At 40.7% G+C, this 7,193-nt stretch overlaps 1 protein-coding gene across 1 annotated transcript in view; it reads right to left on the reverse strand.

Moving 5' to 3' along the window:
* Window positions 1-5,369, reverse strand: part of SH3BP4 (SH3 domain binding protein 4) — a 100,563-nt gene extending 95,194 nt beyond the window's left edge. The window contains exon 1 of the mRNA XM_081315311.1: window positions 5,221-5,369. The gene's annotated coding sequence lies outside the window, so the exon portion shown is untranslated. The remainder of the gene's footprint in view (window positions 1-5,220) is intronic.
* Between the last annotated feature and the right edge of the window lie 1,824 nt (window positions 5,370-7,193).

Below are 7,193 nucleotides of genomic sequence, written 5' to 3' on the forward strand. Positions count from 1 at the left end.
GACCATGGAGATGTCCTCAGATAAGCGCTGGCTCTTCGGCTTTGAAACAGAGATGAGCACTGGCCCCTAGAGTTGGAAATGACTAGCACGCATGTGCGGGGGAACCTTTACCTTTTTAACATCCCTAGCCCCCTAAAATTCACTCCTTTTGCATGTCTTTTAGGTTTTTTGCTGTGTCTCAAGTGCATTGATTTGTGCTGAATCAGGAAAGGTTCTTCTTGAGAAAGGTCTCAGCTTTGTCAGATCTCTTACTGGCTAAAACTTCACCAACAGTTTGCTAGCTTTATTAATTCTTCACAATGCAAGACAAAGGTCTGTAGTCTCTTTTCCCAGTTTCTATTATGTGCATGTCTAGACATAACCAGAGTAGAAATCTACCGGCAATTTTTTACAGATGGATCTGGGGCATTCTCATCGGCAAGTTCTTAACTGGGACTCACGTGTGTCTGCCTCACATCATTTTAATCTTACCTGTGCAAAATACTACAGAACTTTGTGCCTGGTCAGGCTCAACTTCTTCTTTACAGTGATACTGGAGAATGGAAGAATTCCTTTTGTACCGAGAATCTTTCCTTGCAATTTGAATTCTTGGCCACATTTCTTTCTATTGTTCCTGAGACGGTAACATGCACTCTATTCTTTTAATATCCCTCATTAATAAAATTCAATTTCACCTTGAGGTAGATCCCTCCTGTCACTGCACATTTTTTTTAGTTTGTCAGAAAAGTTCATTTCTAACTGTACATTTCCCCTGCTTTCTACACCTGTGGTGATAGCTTATCTGGTAACCATAGTGAATCCCATATGACCAGTTATGTTATGGTTTCAGACTGTTTTGTGCGCATGTCTAGAAAAGGTTTCTCACAGTTATTCTTGTATTGTCTTTCACTTTTGCTGTTACTGTCTGTTACGTTAGGATGTAGTCAGCTAGCTCTCTTTATATATTTAGTTTTTATATTTTTGTAATTAAAAGGTATTTAGTAAGGTTATGCGTCGTGTTTTATTTCCTTCCTTCATGCACATCATGCATCCTCTGAAGCACGGTCCTTCGCCCTCTACTAAGGTGATTTATACCTTGACACTTCCTTCATGGTCAGAATTTAACTGTCATGAATTGAACTGTCATTAATTTAACTGTCATTAAGTTTTTACCAGCCACTACCAAAAGAGAAGGAAAATACTGGCTTTACCACAATGCTCTTAATAGTAATAGGTACCAGTTTGTTACCAGCTCTCTTTATTCTATAGTTTTATCTTTAGTTTTACCTTTTCTTTTTAGGCTTTTATTTCTTTTTGTATGATATTTGTGTACTTTATTACTTTTTCTTTTTTGTTTTTAACTTGCTGGTCATAAACCATATTTATTATTATTAAATAAATGAAAGTTGTCTTCACTGTGAAATAAAAGTTTTATCTGTTCCAATCCTTATTTTAAAGATGATTTCAAGGAATTGCATTAATTCTTCATTATACAACAAAAATCCTACATGTCAAATACATCTTTGTACATGGGTTTCAGTTCAGTAAATTGCTTCTTTCTAGCAATTTCCCCATACACATATACTGTACATCTCAAATAATTGCCATAGCTCACAATTCTAATTTAGAAGAATTCAAAAACATTTGGGAGATTTTGTTTTAAAAGCCATTTTACTACAGTGGTTAAGGTGCATGTCTACAAACCAGATGATAGTTTCTAGTCCAGCCTTAAGCATGAAGGCCAACTGGTTGATTTTGGACCAGTCGCTCGCTCTCAGCATGATCACAGAGATGTTGTTGTGGGACAAATGGGAGGACAAAGGAGTATTAGATATGTTTTAAACTTGAATTATTTCTAAAATTAATAAAGGATATAAACCAAATAGGCCTGGGAGAGATTCAGCATGAGCTGCAGTATTGCCAGGGCTCTGCTGAGGGCCCAGGATTGGTGTGCAGATCCAGCTGATTGGTGCTTCTGGTGGCTTGGGAGTGGCTGGCAGCTGCATGCAGTCTTCAGGTGGAGATTCAGCTGGAGCTGCAGTGTTGCTGGGGCTCTGCTGAGAGCCCTGGATTGGTGCGTGCAGCTCCAGCTGATTGGTGCTTTGGGCAGACTCTGCAATCACCGGGAGCAGCAGACAGATCTTGGGGTGAGTCAGCTGGAGTTGCCGGGGTGAGGCAGAGGCCCCAGGATTGGAGCACCAATCAGTGCTTCTAGCACACCTGGAAGAGGAGGAGGAGGAGGGGAAGATAGGAGAGGGTATAAAAGAAGGTGGTTTTGGTGAGAGAGGGAGAGGGGAAAAAAGATGGGGCAGAGAAGGGGATGGAAAGAGAGAGAGAGAGAGAGAGAGAGAGAGAGAGAGAGAGAGAGAGAGAGAGAGAGAGAGAGGGAGAGAGAAGAGGCTGTGGATGGAGAGTCCAGCAGGCAGTAAGGAGAAAGATAGAGGAGAGAGAGGAAGAAGGGCCGACCAGCCAGCTGACCACCAAGGTAGTGGTTCATATTAATAAACATGGATAAATTTGTCATACGTTCAACAGTGCAAAAGGAAAATGATTCAGCAAAGGAACTGCCACCAAAGAAATTAAAACCAGTATTTACCTTTTTTTAACGGTTTGTAATGTTTTACTATAGAATAAAATACAAAAGCAAATAGTAAGACACAGTGGGGAGGAAAAAGGGGAAAAAATGAGGGGGAAAAGGGAAAAAGAAAAGAAAAGGCATTAACTTCCAACTGTTGCAGTAGAATGAATCATTAACATAGAATCTCAGCTTTTCCATAATAGTATAAATTAGCCATTTCCATAACAAGAAATCAATCTAATCAGTAAAACACAAAATCCCCCCCCTTTTTTTTAGTCATCAAGTTTTTGACACCTTGCTAAGCACTGGTGACACTTGAATGTTGTCATGACCTAAAAGTGGTACAATTTGTGAAAAGGTTGAAAAGCTCTGTTCTAGTGGACAATTAAACATGAGACAGCCGTGTGCTAAAAGAAACCAAAAAAGCTAATACAATCCTTGGTTGTATAAACAGAGGCATAGAATCAAAATCACATGAAGTATTAGTAAGGTAAAGGTAAAGGTTCCCCCGCACATGCGTGCTAGTCGTTTCCGACTCTAGGGGCCGGTGCTCATCTCCGTTTCATAGCCGAAGAGCCAGCGTTTGTCCGAGGACGTCTCCGTGGTCATGTGGCCGGCATGACTAGACACCAAAGGTGCACGGAACGCTGTTACCTTCCCACCATAGTAGTCCCTATTTTTCTACTTGCATTTTTACGTGCTTTCGAACTGCTAGGTGGGCAGAAGCTGGGACGAGTAACAGGTGCTCACTCTGTTACGCGGCACTCGGGATTCAACCCGCCAAACTGCCGACCTTCTGATCGACAAGCTCAGCGTCCTAGTAAGAACACACCTGGAATACTGCAACCAATTTTGGTCACTATACAACAAATAAATGTTGAGATTTTGGAAAAAGTTCAGAAAAGAACAACTAAAATTGTCAAAGGCCTGGAGACTAAAACATGTGAAGAATGGATGCAGGACTTGGATTTGGCTAAAAAAAGAAAAAGGAGAGACAGGATAGCAGTATTACAGTATTTGAGGGGCTGCCAAAGCATCAGAGTGCAGAATAAGAAACAACGGTTGGAAACTGACCAAAGAGAGAAGTAACCTGGAATTAAGGAGAAACTTCCTAACAGTGAGGTCAATTAACCAGTGGAACAGCTTGTCTTCAGAAATTGTGGGTGCTTCATCACTGGAGGTTTTTAAGAAGAGACTGGATAGTCACTTGTCTGGAAAGGTAGGGTCTCCTGCTTGAGTAGGGGATTGGACTAGAAGACCTCCAAGGTCCCTTCCAGCTCTATTTTGATTGATTGATTGATTGATATATACAAAATGAAGTCTGATTCAAGTCTGATTCACTTACAGGACACTAATTTATACAAGCGGATATTGGTAATTGCTTTCTGGGCCTTTCAAAATGCTGTAAAATTGAAATCAAATGCAATAATGGCACATTTAGAAATATATACAATTATTTGAATAAATATAAGAATTGGTATAGAACATTTTAATCAGGAATGCAGTATTATGTATTACTCTTAAATGAAAAGCTAATATTTCCAATAGCTGAAATTAGAAACTTATAACAGTTTATAATCTTTTATTTTGATGTAAATATTTTCCTCATTAAAATTGGGAATGCATTTATTATGTAGTTTGATGTTTACCTTTCCCTCCATTTTCTCAAGAAAGCAGTTCCAGAAAAACAAATATTTAAATCTTATTTTAAAATATGATAAACAAGAGGTTCATAGCTTGATGTTTGGTCCCATCTGCTTCAACTGGACTTAATTTGAAGTATGATTGCTGCCTCAGCATAATGAAAAGACTATAGACTAATTTAAAATTCATTCCTATGATAATAAATGTGTACATTCCACAAGGATTTCCCGTTTCTAATTTAAGGATAACATCCTTTTCACATAGCAATACCAGATATTCTGAGTTGCAATCAGGCTTCCACAATGCTGGTCTTTCTTGTTTAACAAGACAGAAAAATACCAGGTTTCCTTTGGGAAGAACTGACCACAGTAGAAAGCAAAGCACGAAAGTCATTGCTCTCGTTTCTTCCTTGAAAAGAAACAAAATGCAACAATACAACAGCTAACCACCGGAAACGCATTAATAAGGGGTGGGGGGAGAGAGAATTTAAAGCAAGCAGTTGGAGCTCTCTTGAGGGGATACAAAAGTTTCGCTTCTAAATCTATCTTCCCTTTTTATAGGTAATTATTCCCTTATCCGAACTCTACGGATAATTTGAGAGCATTCACAGTAAACAGATAATAGGGATTCTAAATGTGCCCCAATCACACTTGTAGATGCTTCACATTAAATGGATGCTTCTACTTCAAGTCAGAAAACATCGGAAAAGGAGTCTTTTCCTAATCCTCAACCAGCTTTCTTGTCCTCCTTGTCCTTGCAGGCTTCTTAATCCCACACTCATGAGAATTAGGCGTAGCTCCTGAAAGGACTGGAATGCGTAAGTCACTGCCGCGGGGTACGATAGCATTTATACTCATACGCATTTCCTCCATCACACTTAAAACGTTGCGTCTACCTTCAACCTGCCCGCTCCGAACTGATCTTTTCCTCATTCCAGGGAGTTTTACATTGCCCTTATATTATGGGACCAACGCGGAAGATGTGTATTATTAAAGTACAGAAATTCGAAGCTTTCTTACCTTTCTCCCTATAGTTCTTTTCCCTCTGTCCACGCCAGGACAACTTTAACAAGGTAGCAGCCCCAATTACCTCCGTGACCGCAAACAGCGGGTTTCGCGGCCTCTCCCTTTCGTCGGTTACAGTGGAAGCGAATCCAGCTACATTAGGAGGCAAGGCCCTCTTGGAAACTGGCGAGCGGTCGGCGTCTGCCCAGCGACTTCACTGATGTCATTGGGGGAAAGCGCAGGAGGGAGGGCCGTCAAAGTGGTTACAGAAAAGGAAGGGGCGGAGGGAAGCCGAGAAGGGGCTGTGAGGGTTCTTTTGAATGAGTACAGACTATAAACGAAGCTTTGATTAGTTCCCCTATCAGGCATGTTTTACAGTACTTTCCAGAATATGGGAACGGGAAATTATTTCCTATTTTTATCCTGATTTACATCATCCTATCTCTATATTGCTTATCTCCTTGCTTTACACCAGGGGTAGGCAACCTCGGCTCTTTTATGACTCATGGACTTCAACTCCCAGAATTCCTGAGTCACCTATGCTTTAGACCAGGGGTCTTCAAACCTGGCCCTTTTATGACTTGTGGACTTCAATTCCCAGAATTCCTCAGCCAGGTGCCTGGCTGAGGAATTCTGGGAGTTGAAGTCCACAAGTCATAAAAGGGCCAAGTTTGAAGACCCCTGCTTTAGACCCTGGATGGGACCTGGGAAAACATAGTTATGAGGGCTTGCAAAGTTTGCGTTATCTGAATCAAATACCCCTACATAGCCTCTTTCTTCCTTTTCTTTCTCTCTCATGGAGAGGAAAGTTTCCTTTGTATCTACCTCTGGTTAAACAAATAGGTTTACATAGAAGTGAGATTTCTGCTTTCTCTGAAAAATATGTTTTTTAAATGTAAGTAGGAGAACAGATTTGGCAAAATTGAATTTTATAATCTTGGTCTGCTGAGGGGATCCAGTTAATTTCTCCCCTTTTAGCCTAGTGTTTACAGCCACAGCTTTTGAGGGGTTCAAAGCAGGTATCAGCTACCTTCTTCTGGTTGAGCTCCTGTTACCAGTCTTAGGAATGAGGCTTGTTGTGTGTAGTATTGCTTTCCCTCTGACCAAACCATACTCCCATCTGTCTGGCAGCTGGTTTTTATCTGCTGTTGGCCAAAGCTCACTCTGTTTTGCTGATTACAAATTGCTTCTCTCCTTACTAACTTTTGCCTCCTGTTTTGGTGGGGTTTTGATGTGTGTGTGTGTGTGTGTGTGTGTGTGTGTGTGTATAGCCTTAGTGTTACCCAACCTAGTGTGAAAAATTCTGGATTTCATAAACATAATCATAATGGTAAAGTTGGAAGGGACCTTGGAGGTCATCTAGTCCAAACCCTATCCCAAGTCCTTGGTAAGGACTCGATAGGTAGACAAAAATGCCAAATCCAGTCTGAACATCTGGCTGACTATGTGATGAATAACAACAACAACAACAATAACAATAACAATAATAATAATTATAATTATAATTATAATGTTTGGAACAGACATTGGAGGTCATCTAGTCCAACCCCCTGCTCAGGCAGAAAACGCTATACCATTTCAGACAAATGGCTGTCCAGTCTCTTCTTAAAAACTCCCAGTGCTGGAGCATTCACAGCTTCTGGAGGCAGGTTGTTCCACTGATTAATTGTTCTGTCAGGAAGTTTCTCCTTACTTCTAGGTTGCTTCTCTCCTTGATTAGTTTCCATCCGTTGCTTCTTGTCCTGCCTTTGGGCACTTTGGAGAATAGCTTGACTCCCTCCTCTTTGTGGCAGCCCCTGAGATATTGGAACACTGCTATCATGTCACCCCTAGTTCTTCTCTTCATTAAATACCCAATTCCAGCAACCATTCCTTATACGCTTTAGCCTCCAGTCCCCTAATCATCTCTTTTTTGCTCTTCTCTTTCCAGAGTCTCAACATCTTTTTTACATCGTGGTGACCAAAACTGGATGCAGTATTCCATGTTT

The sequence above is a fragment of the Vipera berus genome (assembly GCF_964194415.1).
Source record: "Vipera berus genome assembly, chromosome: 1".
NCBI classification, from domain to species: domain Eukaryota; kingdom Metazoa; phylum Chordata; class Lepidosauria; order Squamata; family Viperidae; genus Vipera; species Vipera berus.